General features: G+C 34.8%; 1 pseudogene; it reads left to right on the forward strand.

The window, feature by feature from the left end:
- LOC128548462 (F-actin-capping protein subunit beta-like) overlaps window positions 1-16,227 on the forward strand; it is a 118,030-nt pseudogene that overhangs the window by 580 nt on the left and 101,223 nt on the right.

The following is a 16,227-nucleotide window of genomic DNA, read 5'->3' on the forward strand; positions in this document are numbered from 1 at the left end:
CTAAACTATTAGCATATAATGAAGAATGTTTAGACTTTCATGATATCTAAACTTACTAACACTTAAAACTGTTGCTCGCATTCATATCAATATTTGATTTATTTGAATCATTCTTTTATGTCTGAAGTTATGATGAAACATTTATACCTGTCTGATTTACCAATAGGGGGTCACTTTTGCCAATAGTGGGTCACCTAGTTTATCATTTTTTTTATCCATTTAAGATTTGTCTTTTTCTGACAAAATATGACTGTGGTATTAGAAATAAACATTTCAAGACAGAATATAATGAGAGACAGTACGTTTACATTTCAAACGGGAGATATTAAGTCAAAGAATATAGCACTAGTTTTCATAGTTGTATTTCTATGCATAATTAGCACCACCTATATCTGAAACTAAAGTCAAAATATTGATTCAAGGAACCTTATAACATATATAAATTCATTTATATAGATTTGCCAGTTCAAACCAGTACAATATCAAATCAACCTTTGATTTGTATTTTTAAGCAAAATAAACAACCTTTTGATTGTCCCTGAAATGGGTGATTCTCTATTGGCTGAATGACCGCCTCTGTTTGATGGCACTTTTTTTTCATCGAAGTCAATCTAAAATTCATAATCATATTATTCCTATGAAAGTGTGTGTTTCACTCTTCAAAATGGTACCAAATTTGTGTGGTTTTATCTAAGAAATTGTGAGGTATGCTCAAAAATATTCTACTTTGAAGAATTCAAGAGTGCTAAAATCCAAGTCAGGAAACATGGTTGCAAGAGTTATCTACTCATGGAACTCAAACTCATTAGATTAGATCCATCTTCTTTTGTCTAATAATTTCTAAATGATAAGTTTATATAACTGGATACTTAAACATTGTATACTCTAATATTTTTAAGAGAGATTCGCATTTTATTTTCAAGTGACCCGCTATTGGCAGTGATTCTCTATTGGCGAGTTGACTATACGTTTTTCAGGTATAAATAGTGACCTTAAACGTACAGAAAATTTCTCCTGTACATAATTTCACGGAACAAAATTGCCGGCCAGGAAGTTGCTAAATTGTTTTAAATCAGAATAACTGCAAACATACTGGACAATGCAATCAGTCTGAAAGTAGCTGAAAAATAAAAAGTGTCTATTTTTAAATGCGTCAGGCGTTTATTGACCGGTTCTGATTATGTATTTAACGCAGAAGTTATAGATAGAGAATTATAGACTTTTAGGTTTTTTTGTGGTTTGACGTAAGCAATAATTGCTGTCTGCATGAGTAAACAAAAACTGACAGACTTGTTCAATAGACGAGGGTAGCCGGTGTCCGATAGGTAGCCTTACTCATTTGTTATTGGGATGACTTATTTTATGATCTGATATTTTATAGTTGTCATCCAGTGGCTGTCAGAAGTTAACACGCTGTCCCAAAACATCCTATTATTTGGACTAGACGATGGGCCGAAAGTAGTCTAAATAATGAGACCTCGGGTAGACTGATTTTACATTCTGATATTTCATGTTGTCTACCTTGAGGGGATATCGACCAGTCATAGAAATATAACGATATTCATCTCATGAGTACAATTATTTGGACTAGGCCGAAAGGTATAAGGGTTACGTTTGAATCCTTAACAGTGCTCCAGCTAGCTATTTACAGCAGGGCGCATCGCCCGTTCCGAAATTCGTTCCGCCCTGTTGCCCCGCCAGGCACCCTGCCCGTTTTTACAACCATTCATTTCTTTTTTAAGCCAAACTTCCCTTTTTTGCCTCAGTGATTATAATACACTGCTTTATTGCCCCCTTTTTATCGAATGATACACGCCGGGGGGCATTGACATAATTAGCAAACAACTAAACAATTACCTGCTGTAATCGTGCCCGAGGCAGACCATGATATTTTAGACTGCTCCACTAGCAATTAAACTAGCATTAAAATCACTGAACCTTAGTGTTAAAACAGTTTGCAAACCAGTCTGAAATCATTATCATTTCGCGCCACCTGTCAAAGTGTACTTTCGTTTTCGGTAATATAGTCGTAAATACCCCTTTATACATATCTGAAACTTACGTCCAGACAACAGACATTTAAATCTAATTAATAAAAATTGATCACAATCAAATTTAAATCGGAAAATATTTTGATTTTATCTTTTTAACAAGTTTTTGAAATCGAAAGTAGGTTGTCGTCTGTTTTGTGAAATTGCCGATTTTTCATGAATATTTCTTTGAAATTAGTTTACTAAGATGTAATGACAGGGTACACTTTAATGTCAGATACTGTAAAATGCTGTTAAACAGTCTCTGCATCATAATAATTTTTCAAAAATATTGTTTAAACTGGACATTCGACGACTTTTAGAAAAAAGTGTAACCATATCCGGATATAAAATTTTGGATACCCGGAATATGTCTATTACAAGTGCTAAACTTGCTTTTAGACTGTTGTAAGTTAAAAACTTTGCCTGATTTCATTGGAAATTTAAACTTTATTTTCTGTATATGATATGTTGCAGTATAAATTTATAAATATCAAGTAGCCTACATGGAGAAGATGTGTACTGAAATTGTAACAAAATAGGCCTAAACACATAGATATTGTTATTCAGTATGCAATTACAAAGAAATGTTACAAGTTGAAAATCAATGCCAAGTAAAATACAAACAGCAGAATTTTTAGTTAATAAATAGGTACATTAGAGATGACAGACATAGCCTATTAAAAGACCATACCTAAAGTGTGCCAAAAAACATGTCTAAATTATGCCATTCCATGCCTAAAGTATGTTAAAATGAACTGTATGCATGGACCAGTTATATTTTTCCCCGGGGGAGCACGGTCCCAGACCGACCACCACCCCAGAAGTGCCCTTTTCAGTGCCAGCACCCTGCCCTTTTTTAATCCTAGCTGGAGCACTGCTTAACAAAGCCTGATTAGTCAGCATCAAAACCGAAATAAAAGTAAGAAAATATTTCTGATATTAGTTTTATTGTATTTTATAAATACAAGTGAATATTAAAATTGAAGGCTTTGTGGAAAATTGTTATAAGTAAAATCAAATAACTGGTTTTGTACCAAGCCCTTGAATTTTCAAATATAGTAATAAATAGGTATAGTATAGTATAAAGTAGGTCTAGATAAACGACACTCTGAGTCTGACTGTGATGCACTTCACTGGCAAGGGATTTAAGCTATTATCAAAACAAGTAAAAATAAAGTTTGAAAGGTCAAAACCCCTTACTTTTGAAGATCTACCCCCAGTTTGATGACCCAGAGGATAAAAAAAAAAACACTCGCACAAAATCTGCCAGGATTGGAAAGCTTTGCATGTTTCACTAGAGTTTGTCGTTTTTCTTTGAGTAACATTTTGGGCAATATTAATGGGAAGTGTTGGTGTACCAGGTTTCGCACACATTTCCAAAGAATACTTTCCTATTTAGCTAAAAATGTTTAAAATCTATATATTTTAATAAGCACACTTATTTTGTTTTAAAACGTGCTACTTTCACTTCCCACTAGAATGTGGTCATACCTCTTTGTTTGCTTGATCCGGATAACATAATTTGACTAGTTGTTGCACTTAAGGTAGTTTGGCACCTTTGGATCGAAATTTTTTCTACAATGTAGAATTTGATTTAACTCTGATTTTTTATAACTTCAGAATATACCTAGAAAAGTCAGCAGATAAAAAAGATAGGGTCGTGTGCTTGATTTTTTACTAGACTGCCTTGAAAAATTTGAACCTGTTGCAATATTTCATAATGGGAGTCTATGGGAATATCATAACTTTCATAATTTTTTGCGAATAGAATTTTTTCTACAGTGTAGATTTTGATGAAATTTCCCATGGTTGTTAAAAAACAATATTAAACATATGGACTATAATTTGGTGAAATAAAATGTATAGGTCCGTGTGCTTATTTTTGAGATATTTGACCATGATTAAAGTGAACCGGACATTTCACGCTAATTTTAACACATTATTTTGAATTTTTTAACATGCCGTATATTTTACTATCATATTTTGACTTTAGAAATATATCAACAGTGCCATTGTAATAAATTTACTCACAGGTTTCAATTAATTCATAATAATGATTTTCATTTCCGTAGGCCAAATCCAGGCTTTATTCTACGTTTTCCGGATAAATAACGTTACGCCATCACTTTCGGTTTTTCAAACGTGCAGAACTACCTTAAGTGTACCTGGTTTCGCACTCCCTGCTATTTGTAGAATTCAATGATAATAATGCAGTTACCCAATAGAAAAGTATTAATTAACTTTTTAACCATTTAATTCAGTTTAGCAACCCCAAAACCATTTTTGGAAACTTGTTATTTCTTCAATAAAGTTATACCAAATTAAAGAGCATGAAGAGACATTTTCAGAACAGTTTTAATTATCAAAATATCTATTCTAGATCAAAAGTTACAGCATTTTAAGCGTCGTAATTTTCAGCCAATTTTAAGAATTTTTCTGCTATAAATCCTATAGAAGCTGTCGCGACAGGACGGAACCAATTTTGATATTTTTTTCACTATTTTTTATGTATCTTTTTAATTTTTTAATGTTTTCTTTTCAAATTTGGTGATCTATTGTATTTTTTCCTGCTCTTTTCATTTATGTAATCCTTTTTAGTAAATTTCTTCAGCATCAGTTGGTATAAATAAAAACAAAATGAAAATTCACACAAATTTTGCGAAGAAAAAACAACACTATTTTTTTATGAATGCATACATTGCTATAAAGTTTGAATTAAAAAGTTATGAATATCAGTCTGAAACAGAGCTAGCCAAAAACAGTTATTTCTCCATTGTTCTAAAGTGAAAACTTCTAAAATGTTGTCCAGAAAATATAAGTATTTGATTAATTTTGAAAGTTTAAATTGCTAAAAATGGCTGAGGTGACATTTTTTTCTAAATTCAGTAATTAGTTCAGTCATTATTTTCTTCAAATGTTGCATTTCATAGAAATGATATTTATAACTATCTGACATAAACATAAGGAAATTGAATACTGCATTATTAGTATCATGCATTTGTAAATAGAGTACAAATTGCTCATTGAAAGTCGACTTAAAACTTTTTATCCGAAATTTACCTATCCGAAACTCGTAAATTTATCAGGTGCACGATCGTACAGCGGTGAAAATTTTCATACTTGTTTCAATTCTCTGGCTTTAATAATGCCCGATTCTTGCATCAACTTGTTCAGTTTATACATTTAATTGATTTATTTATTATTTTTTTCGAAAACTGTACCAATCTTGCAGATATTAGGGGTCTTTTTACAATATTTTGTACTAGAGTTCTGACCGTCTGCGGAATCGGTGTGACGCGTGCGTAAATTGGACGACCTGTGATTTTAAAATAAAGATGCGACGGTCTTAATTACCATTGATTTTAATGTTTTTGGTATTATTTTGAAGCTAAAATATTGAATTAATTAAATATGTACATGATTATACAATCGAACGGACAGATTTCCTACAGAATTGGCTGAATTTTGGGCAGTTGTAACTCGAATATTTTTTGAACTACGCACTAATCAAAACCACGAGCATAAAAGTCTTTCTTTTTTCTGATTGGATAATATCGAAAGTAGATCGTCTATGTTTGGCTGATTGGATAATATCACCTCATTAATATTCATGAGCATTTAGGATCTCGCATTTGCATAGGAATGTAACACCCCTTTCAAAACCGTGTCCGCGAACCCGCTTATCTCAGCTGTCAGAATTTTCTTGCATTTTTCACTTTTAATCAATAAATAAACATAAATAGTATATTTAAATGTTGATAAAAGTTATATCAAAGGAAAGATAATTTATTTGGCTTTTAATATATATAATTTCTATAATTATTGATTGAGATATACTTGCTGATATATTTTATTAAAGACAATCACCCAAGAATTTACTGTGTATTCTTAATGGATTATTGGTTTATGTGGGGTTGCTATTCAATTTAAACATGTATTTTCCATAAAATAATATGAAAGTGAAATTTAAAAGCAGTTATGAAAGTGAAAGCCAGATACCAAAACCCTGTTTTACTTCTAAAAGCAGAAAAGGCTAAAGCAACTGAATACATGAAACAAAAATAAAACCATAGAAGCTGTTGAATCACCAGTGACCGGTCACCCCCAGAAGTCTAAATATTCGATTAAGTTCTCGGTTTTAATAAAAACTTAAAGCAAACAATCAAGTTGAAGTCATTTTGCAGGTTGGAAGAACTTCAATAACTGTTGAGTTATTTTTATACGCCCAAAGGGACGTATTATGATATGGTCCCGGTGTCCATCTGTCCGTCAACCCGTCCGTTAGCAATTTCGTGTCTGCTCTGTAAGGGGTATCCCGACCTACCCTAAATTTTTGGCCCGACCCTAAATGTTTTTTGGAGAATAAGCCTTGGAGAATATTTTTTTCAACTTTTAAACAAAAAGTTGCAAAACTGCACATTTTATGCCTAAAACATGACCAGTGATGTTAGAAAACAACTTACTGATGCTCTAAAGGCATAACCCCCTTATTTGTAATGATTTTTTGACACAAAAATAATTTCCGAAAAGTCTCCCTTAATTAATAAAAAAAATTTCCAAAAAAAAAAAATTTTCCGACCTACCTACCCTTATTTTTTTGAGCATGTTACCGGAAACAAAGAATTTTTGAGTCGGCTAAACGATGAAATCGTTTTGACGAGTCCTTGCTATCCAGCGATTCTCTAAGTCTAAATGGACCAAATAACACAGTGAACGGATGTAGTTCCATTAGATTTCTCAAACTTCAAACAGTTCACTGCATGAATGAAGTTAAGTTGTGTGAATTCCCTTTGCTATGACCAATATACGATGTAATCTGTCATATTTATGACTTGTAATTGTGCAATACTCGAATGTAACTCATTAAGCATAAATGTGCATTTTAAGAATTGCGCAGGCTTACAAAGCTTGCGTAACATCCAGCGAAAGACAAAAAATAGTTCCACAGGGCTCCAGATAAGAAATTAAGTATAGAAATAATGCAAATACGCATGTCTAATAATTTCTAAGCGTATAAAAACGTATATAAAATTACAGAAATGCACACAATGCTTTTTTAAAAACAAAATCTGAATCGTCTGGATACGTTAGGTAACATAGCCGATCCCGATCAGCCTTAATTCTCTCACATTGAACGTATACACGCATCGTATGATTTCTATAAACTTTGCGTGGGTTTCTACACACACACATGAATTTTGCAGTCAGTAAACGGATAAATTATCGGAAGAAGAAGCTCTTACTGGTTTGTTTAGTTACTACAGATATTAAAAATGATTTTAATTCTTATTTTTCGAGAAATAAACAAATCGGCGAAACATTAAATTGTATTTTCTTGTAGTTTTTGAAATCGAAAGTAGATCGTCTATGTTTGGCTGCTTTCAAACTCAACTTTCACGAAACGAAACAACTTTTTTATGAAAAGATTTAAATAAGAGGTAATTTAACCGTAAACTTCAATGTCAGTTACTGCCAATTGCTGCTAAATGTCTTCGTATCATCACAATTTGTAAAATATATTGTTAAAAATGGAGAAAAGTGTAATCATATCCGGATATAATATTTTGGGTAAATATCGAGCTGTGTTATGAAATTTTAACATTCATGTAACATACATGATAGATATTATTGTAACAGAAATGATTCTAGAATTTATTTTTATTACACCAACATATAATCTATGTCAGACTGGTATTCTAGTCCTGAGGCATGATCTGAAAGTAAAAAGATGAAGTGACAGTCATACTTTGGATATTGTAATACTAGAAAGAATCTAGATCGTAACCTTTCTGGAATTTTGACTGGTTTGGATAATTTGCTTACGATTCAGGTTCGCAAAAAAATGAAACCGTCACCAACTCTGCTTTTCATGATGACGCATGGCTTGATTTTTGCAGTCATTAAGCGGATAAATTATCCCGAGAAAGAGCTCTTACTGATTTGTTTAATTACTACTGATTTTAAAAATGATTTTATTTCTTATTTTTCGAGAAATAAACAAATCGGCGAAACATTAAATTGTATTTTCTTGTAGTTTTTGAAATCGAAAGTAGATCGTCTATGTTAGAGTGCTTTGACGAAACGAAACAATTTTTTTTATGAAATGATTTAAATAATTTCACCGTAAACTTCAATGTCAGATACTGCCAATTGCTGCTAAACTGTCTTCATATCATCACAATTTGTAAAACATATTGTTGAAACTGGAGATTTTGGCAGTATAAAAGAAAGTGTAATCATATCCGGATATAATATTTTGGGTAAATATCGAGCTGTGTTGTGAAATTTAAACATTAAAGTAACAGACATGATAGATATTATTGTAACAGAAATGATTCTAGAATTTATTTTTATAATACATACATAGAATCAATATCAGACTTATATTCTAGTGCTGAGGCATGACCTGAAAGTAAAAATATGAAGTGACAGTCATTCATACTTTGAATATTGTAATACTAAAAAGAATCTAGAGCAGGGGTCACGCTGTCGATCGCCACTTGAGCCATTTGCGACAAAAAATTAAATGTGGCTCCGAAATTTTCTAATTGGCGAAAATGGCCCGAAGCTATATCTGTCTGCAAAACTACGAATATTGCCAGTTTTACGAACCAAAAGGTGTGAAAATCGATAATCTGTGTAGACACAACATCCGTTATTGAAAGGGAGGGAGCCAATTTGGAATTATTTTATTTGATCAGGCAGTTAATTGGCGTTAATTAGATTATTGAATAACAAACTGGATAATTACTATCATCATTTTGTGCACTTGATACGATTTTATGAGCAGTCGGCCGTTAGACAAATTTTGTATGATTGCCGAGGGTTAGTTTGGGCAAAAACAAATAAAAATGCTTTAGACAAGCAGAAATTGTAAGTATTGAATAGCTATGATGATAGAAAAGCAATAAAACATAGGTATTTTATCAAATACTTAATTCCAACTTACGTTTTCCGAATTTGTCACCCGTTTTCGCGACCGTGATTTTCGGATATTTCTGTCATTTCTGACGAGATTTTTTAGTGCAATCTTAATAAAAAGCCAATAAAAATTCTACATTTAACAATTTTTTCATTAAATGGCAGATGTTTATAAAAATGATAATTTTAGAAATTAACACAAATTGATTTTCTAAATAGCTTTTTAAAGGGTTACTAAGAAATATGTTATAACTACATTAATTTCTTGAGTAGTATGAGTACTTTTGTACATATAATGTAGTCCTACAAGAACGTCAATGCTATGCGCTTCGCCGTTGTTGGCCTCATAATTTTATCTTCGGAAAAAGCAGTGGCTCAGAGAAAAAAATTCCCAGTGTGACCCCTGCTAGAGGTAATATTTAGAAATTGAAACATATAATTTTCAGTTAGAAATCGCACCAAAGGTTTTGAAGGGGTTAACAGGTCTGAAATAGAATAAATGATGGTTTTAACTAAAAAAGAACTGCATTTGTTAATATTGGTTATCTTTTCCGAAATTGGTAGCTAATCCGTGTAACTTCTCTTAGTTTCGAATGCGCAATTTTCCTGTCAGTGTAAACATTCATGACACTATATATTGACACTCAGCAACATTTACATATCTTTAAACGCGAAAGTAAGTATACTTTAAATTCACATCCCTTATAATATGATTGAACAATACCTAGCGTGTGACACGGTTATTGCCAGGCCCCTTATCTGTAAAATATCTGAACAGTTCTTTCGTCCATCCGTTACAAATTGTATGTGGCAATCCGCGCTATAAAATTTCAATATATAAATTTTCATATTCAAATTTTATCATGTGCGAATATATACCAGCCGATAATTGCCTGTTTTGGTAATGCCGGAGGCAAATGTTTACTGGAAAAATATTTATAGTCATGGGCAGTATCTTAGTGTCACCTGTCAAATTGTAGTTTGTACTTTCAACATTTTTATTTTTGCGAACCACTCTTCAATTTTAGAGAAATATATTGGGTTTAAATACTTGTATAATGTCAATCAAAATTTTACTAGGCATCGATTGAATGTCCATTTCATCTATTGTAACAAAATCTCTGTTCAGTTGGGGAAAAAAACTAAAACCAAACTGAAACTGGTAGACTATACTACCAGTACATCAATCATTAGCCGACTCTCAGGCCCTTCAGGCCTTTGATTTTTTTTAGGCCTAACTCTTGAACCCCTTGAAGGATTTCAAAGAAACTTGACACAAATGTTCACCACACCGAGAGAATGCGCAGAGCACATGTTTTGGATGTCTCATTTCAAGGTCAAGGTCACACTTAGGGGTCAAAGGTCATATGAACTGCTTGAAGGATTTCAAAGAAACTTGGCACATTTGTTCACCACACTGAGACGACATGCAGAGTGCTTGTTTCGGATGACTAGCTTCAAGGTCAAGGTCATGCTTAGGAGTGAAAGGTCATATATGACTTTGCTGTGTCCACTCTGTAACTCTTGAACTGCTTAAAGGATTTCAAAGAAACTTGGCACAAATGTTCACCACACTGAGGCGACGTGCAGAGCGCATGTTTTGGCTGACTCGCTTCAAGGTCAAGGTCACACTTAGGGGTCAGAGGTCATATATTACTTTGCTTTGTGTATATTGCTATGCATTGCAGTGCTCTTGTTTTTATTCGGCAGATCCCCTTTTGGTCTCTTACAATATTTTTTTTTTTTGAATTACTTCCCTTTTTATACGCCCATTTGAAAAACGGGACATATTATGGCGGGTGGGCGGGCGGGCGGCGTCCACAGACTTTGTCCGGAGCATATCTTCTACATGCATGAAGGGACTTTGATGAAACTTGGCACAGTTGTTCACCATCATGAGACGGAGTGTCATGCGCAAAAACCAGGTCCCTAGGTCTAAGGTCAAGGTCACACTTAGAGGTCAAAGGTCAGATTCAAGAATGACTTTGTCCGGAGCATATCTTCTTCATGCATGGAGGGATTTTGATATAACTTGGCACAAATGTTCACCACCACGAGGCGGAGTGTCATGCGCAAGAACCAGGTCCCTAGGTCTAAGGTCAAGGTCACACTTAGAGGTCAAAGGATACAAGAATGAAAACCTTGTCCGGAGCATTTCTTTTTCATGCATAGAGGGATTTTGATATAACTTTGCACAAATGTTCACCACCACGAGGCGGAGTGTCATGCGCAAGAACCAGGTCCCTAGGTCAAAGGTCAAGGTCACACTTAGAGGCCAAAGGTCAGATACAAGAATGACTGTCCGAAGCATTTCTTCTTCATGCATGGAGGGATTTTGATGTAACTTGGCACAATTATACACCATCATGAGACAAAGTGTCATGCGCAGTTCCCTTCTTTAGAATTACTTCCCTTTGTTATTACTATAAATAGCTTATATTGTAACTTTTTCATTACTAGTCGTAGGGAAAAATCGAGACCACTTTTCTGTAGTACAACATGCATGCTACATCCAATTATGAGGTGTATTTTGACCTATCTCTACCTGGTAAAGATTTTTGTGTGGACTATAAAAAAAATTTTGGATTTTTTTTTTTTTTTTTTTTTAAGATTATCTTCCCTTAGTTGTTACTATAAATAACTTATATTGTAACTTTTTTATAATTGACCTTAGGGAAAAAACAAGACCACTTTTCTGTGGTACAACATAGATGTTACTTTCAAATTTTAGGTGTATTTTAAGGTATCTCTACCTGGTAAGGAGTTTTTTTTGTGGACTTAGAAAAACAAATGACTTACAATGATTACTAAACAACCACAAAATTAAAATTCCATTTGCAAATACAGGTGCTAGAGTAAAGAAATTTGCTGTGACGGGCGTATATTGTGACATTCTGGCACTCTTGTTTGTTACTATAAATAGCTTATTTTGAAACTTTTTAGCTCACCTGTCACTAGCTCATCTGTCACATAGTGACAGGGTGAGCTTTTGTGATCACCCTTCGTCTGTCGTCCGTCCTTCCGAGAATGTTGTGTCACGCCTAGCTCCAAAAGTATTTGATGTAGAGTCACAAAACTTCACAGGAATGTTGGTCAGCATTTGTAGTTGTGCACCTGTGGTTTCTCATCCGGATTCATTCAGTCTTGGCTCCTGACTTTTTAAAAATTGGTCATTTTAGTGTTGTGTCGCGCCTAGCTCCAAAAGTATTTGACGTAGAGTCACAAAACTTTACAGGAATGTTGTTCAGCATGTGTAGAAATGCACCTGGGGTTTCGCGTCCAGATTCATTCAGTTGTGTAGGAGTTATGGCCCCTGACTGAATTAGTCATTTTAATGTTGTGTCGCGCGTAGCTCCAGAAGTATTTGACCTGGAGTCACCAAAGTTTACAGGAATGTTGGTCAGCATGTGCAGTTGTGCACCTGGGGTTTCGCGTCGTAGGAGTTATGGCCCCTGACTTAGTTAAAAATTGGTTATTTAAATGATGTGTCGCGCGTAGCTCCAAAATTATTTGACCCAGAGTCACCAAAGTTTACAGGAATGTTGGTCAGCATGTGCAGTTGTGCACCTGGGGTTTCGCGTCCGGATTCATTAAGTCTTGTAGGAGTTATGGCCCCTGACTTAGTTAAAAATTGGCCATTTTAATGTTGTGTCTCGCGTAGCTCCAAAAGTATTTGACCTAGAGTCACAAAAGTTTACAGGAATGTTGGTCAGCATGTGAAGTTGTGCACCTGGGGTTTCGCGTCTGGATTCATTTATTATTGTAGGAGTTGTGGCCCCTGACCTAGGAAAAAAATGTTATTTTAATGTTTTGTTGCGCGTAGCTTCGAAAATATTTTACCTACAGTCATTATTTCACTACACAAGACCAGACTTCTTGTTCAGACTTACTCAAAAAAAAAGTTTGTGAAACATGTTTGTTAAAATGTACTTGACCTAGAATCATAAAACATTAGAGGATTGTTTTATAGCCTATGAATTGTTCTCTTTAGGATTTTACTCAGCTAGGCCAGAGTTATGGCCAACTAAGTGAAAAACACACATAAGGTTCTTAAAAGTTTGTGTTGCAAACATCTTAAAAATTGTTTAACCTGAGTCATTAAACTATGTTACAGTGGCAGGAGTGGGGGGCACCTGTGTCCTGTGGTCACACATCTAGTTTTGGTTTCTAATACGTTATTCACCATATTGGGACATGCACATAAGTATGCATCGTGGTACCAATGTTTGACATTAATTAGTTAAGTTTCGCATACCATTCCATATTTTGTCTAAACTGTTCGATACATGTATATGGCTTAGTAAATTTTTATGCCCCCGAAGGGAGGCATATAGTTTTTGAACCGTCTGTCCGTCTGTCGGTCTGTCAGTCTGTCTGCAATTTTCGTGTCCGGTCCATATCTTTGTCATCGATGGATGGATTTTCAAATAACTTGGCATGAATGTGTACCACAGTAAGACGACGTGTCGCACGCAAGACCCAGGTCCGTAGCTCAAAGGTCAAGGTCACACTTAGACGTTAAAGGTCATTTTTCATGATAGTGCATTCGTTTCCGGTCCATATCTTTGTCATCCATGGATGGATTTTCAAAATCGGAATGAATGTGTACCACAGTAAGACGACGTGTCGCAGGCAAGACCCAGGTCCATAGCTCAAAGGTCAAGGTCACACTTAGACGTTAAAGGTCATATTTCATGATAGTGCATTGATGGGCGTGTCCGGTCCATATCTTTGTCATTCATGCATGGATTTTAAAATTATTGGACATGAATGTGTACCACAGTAAGACGACGTGTCGCGCGCAAGACCCAGGTCCGTAGGTCAAAGGTCCTAAACTCTAACATCGGCCATAACTATTCATTCAAAGTGCCATCGGGGGCATGTGTCATCCTATGGAGACAGCTCTTGTTCTTCTTTTGTCTGAAAATCTGTGGTAGTATTTTGACCCAATACTTCCATCAATTCTTTGAATAGCCGAGCACACTGTCAACAGACAGCTCTTGTTACTGCTAATAATGGATATAACTGCTGCTACGTGCACCTTGGTAACTCCGCAAAAGTTCTCAAATCCTCTAAAATTTGATTGTCGCCAGCTACTCCATCACGGGGACGTATGTGTTATAGAAAGAGCTCTTTTACTTTCAGGCTGACCAACAGCTAGATTGTGCCCTGGATTTAATGAGAAGATTGCCTCCACAACAGATAGAGAAAAACCTAAGTGATCTAATTGACTTGGTATGTAAACAAATGAATGCAGAAAAAGTTACCCAGTTGACTTGGTAAGATCTGTGACAAAAAATGAAAAGGATTGAATTGACTTTATAAGGAAATTAAGTATTAAATAATGTAGATGATTTTATTGACTTGGTTAATCATACCAGATTTGCCGAGAAATAGTTTATCTTATTGGTGAGCTGTTAGAAATAACCAGTTTGGTGAGTAAACACTAAACAGGACTGGTAAAACTCTTCTGACAGAGTTGATTTTGGTGAACAGGCTTGTAAAACTATTGACATTATTACAGTCGCTTACGCATAGCTTGTAGGTTAAAACCAATCTCTGACAACTGCATCAGGGAGTCGACTCTTTGGCTCAGTAGTTAAGAGCATTAGACTTCCACCCGTGTGACCTAGGTTCGAATCCCTCCTCGGGCATTTTTCAATCATAAAATTCTATCCTCTTCAATTTCTGTTACTCTTGAGTTGTAAGATGGGGGCTGGTCCGGGATATGGACTTTAATCTTGTGCTGAAAATGGCTTACTTATCATCATAAAGTATGACTCCTTTGAAGAAGGGAAGTGTTACAATTGCTAACGCATAGCTTTTAACTTTAAAACCAATCTCTGACAACTGCATCAGGGAATCTGCTCCTTGGCTCAGCGGTTAGAGCATTGGACTTCCACCCGTACAACCTGGGTTCGAATCTTGCCTCAGGCACTTGGGATTTTTCATCAAAATATTCTATCCTTTTCAATTTCTGTTACGCTCTTTAGTCATAAGAACATACAAAGGCAGAGGTAATAATTGCAATTAGACTGGTAAAAACATACTGACATAAAGAGACAGAGTTCATAATGACAAATGCATTTGTAATACTGAATACACTTGTAACACTATACTAACACACAGAGACAAAGTTGATTTTGGCGATTACACTTGTAATAAAGTACTAACATACAGAGACAGAGTTAATTTTGGCGATTAGACTAGTAACACTGTACTAACATACAGAGACACAGTTAATTTTGGCGAATAGACTTGTAACAATGTACTAACATACAGAGACACAGTTAATTTTGGTGAATACACTTGTAACACTGTACTAACGTTCAGAGACAGAGTTGATTTTGGCGAACAGACTTGTAAAACTGTATTAACATACAGAGACAGAGTTAATTTTGGCGAATACACTTGTAACAATGTACTAACATACAGAGACACAGTTAATTTTGGCGAATACACTTGTAACACTGTACTAACGTTCAGAGACAGTTGATTTTGGCAAACAGACCTGTAAAACGGTATTAACATACAGAGACAGAGTTAATTTTGGCGAATAGACTTGTAACACTGTACTAACATACAGAGACACAGTTAATTTTGGCGAATACACTTGTAACACTGTACTAACATACAGAGACACAGTTAATTTTGGCGAATGCACTTGTAACAATGTACTAACGTTCAGAGGCAGAGTTGATTTTGGCGAACAGACTTGTAAAACTGTATTAACATACAGAGACAGAGTTAATTTTGCCGAATACACTTGTAACAATGTACTAACGTTCAGAGACAGAGTTGATTTTGGCGAACAGACTTGTAAAACTGTATTAACATACAGAGACAGAGTTAATTTTTGCGAATAGACCTGTAACACTGTACTAACATACAGAGACAGTGTTAATTTTGGTGAATACACTTGTAACACTGTACTAACGTTTAGAGACAGAGTTGATTTTGGCGAACAGACTTGTAAAACTGTACTAACATACAGAGACAGTGTTAATTTTGGCGAAGAGACTTGTAACACTGTACTAACATACAGAGACAGGGTTAATTTTGGAGAATAGACTTGTAACACTGTACTAACATACAGAGACAGGGTTGATTTTGGCGAATAGACTTGTAACACTGTACTAACATACAGAGACAGAGTTGATTTTGGCGAACAGACTTGTAACACTGTACTAACATACAGAGACAGGGTTAATTTTGGCGAACAGACTTGTAACACTGTACTAACATACAGAGACAGGGTTAATTTTGGCGAACA

Source organism: Mercenaria mercenaria, chromosome 14, assembly GCF_021730395.1.
Source record: "Mercenaria mercenaria strain notata chromosome 14, MADL_Memer_1, whole genome shotgun sequence".
Lineage (NCBI taxonomy): Eukaryota > Metazoa > Mollusca > Bivalvia > Venerida > Veneridae > Mercenaria > Mercenaria mercenaria.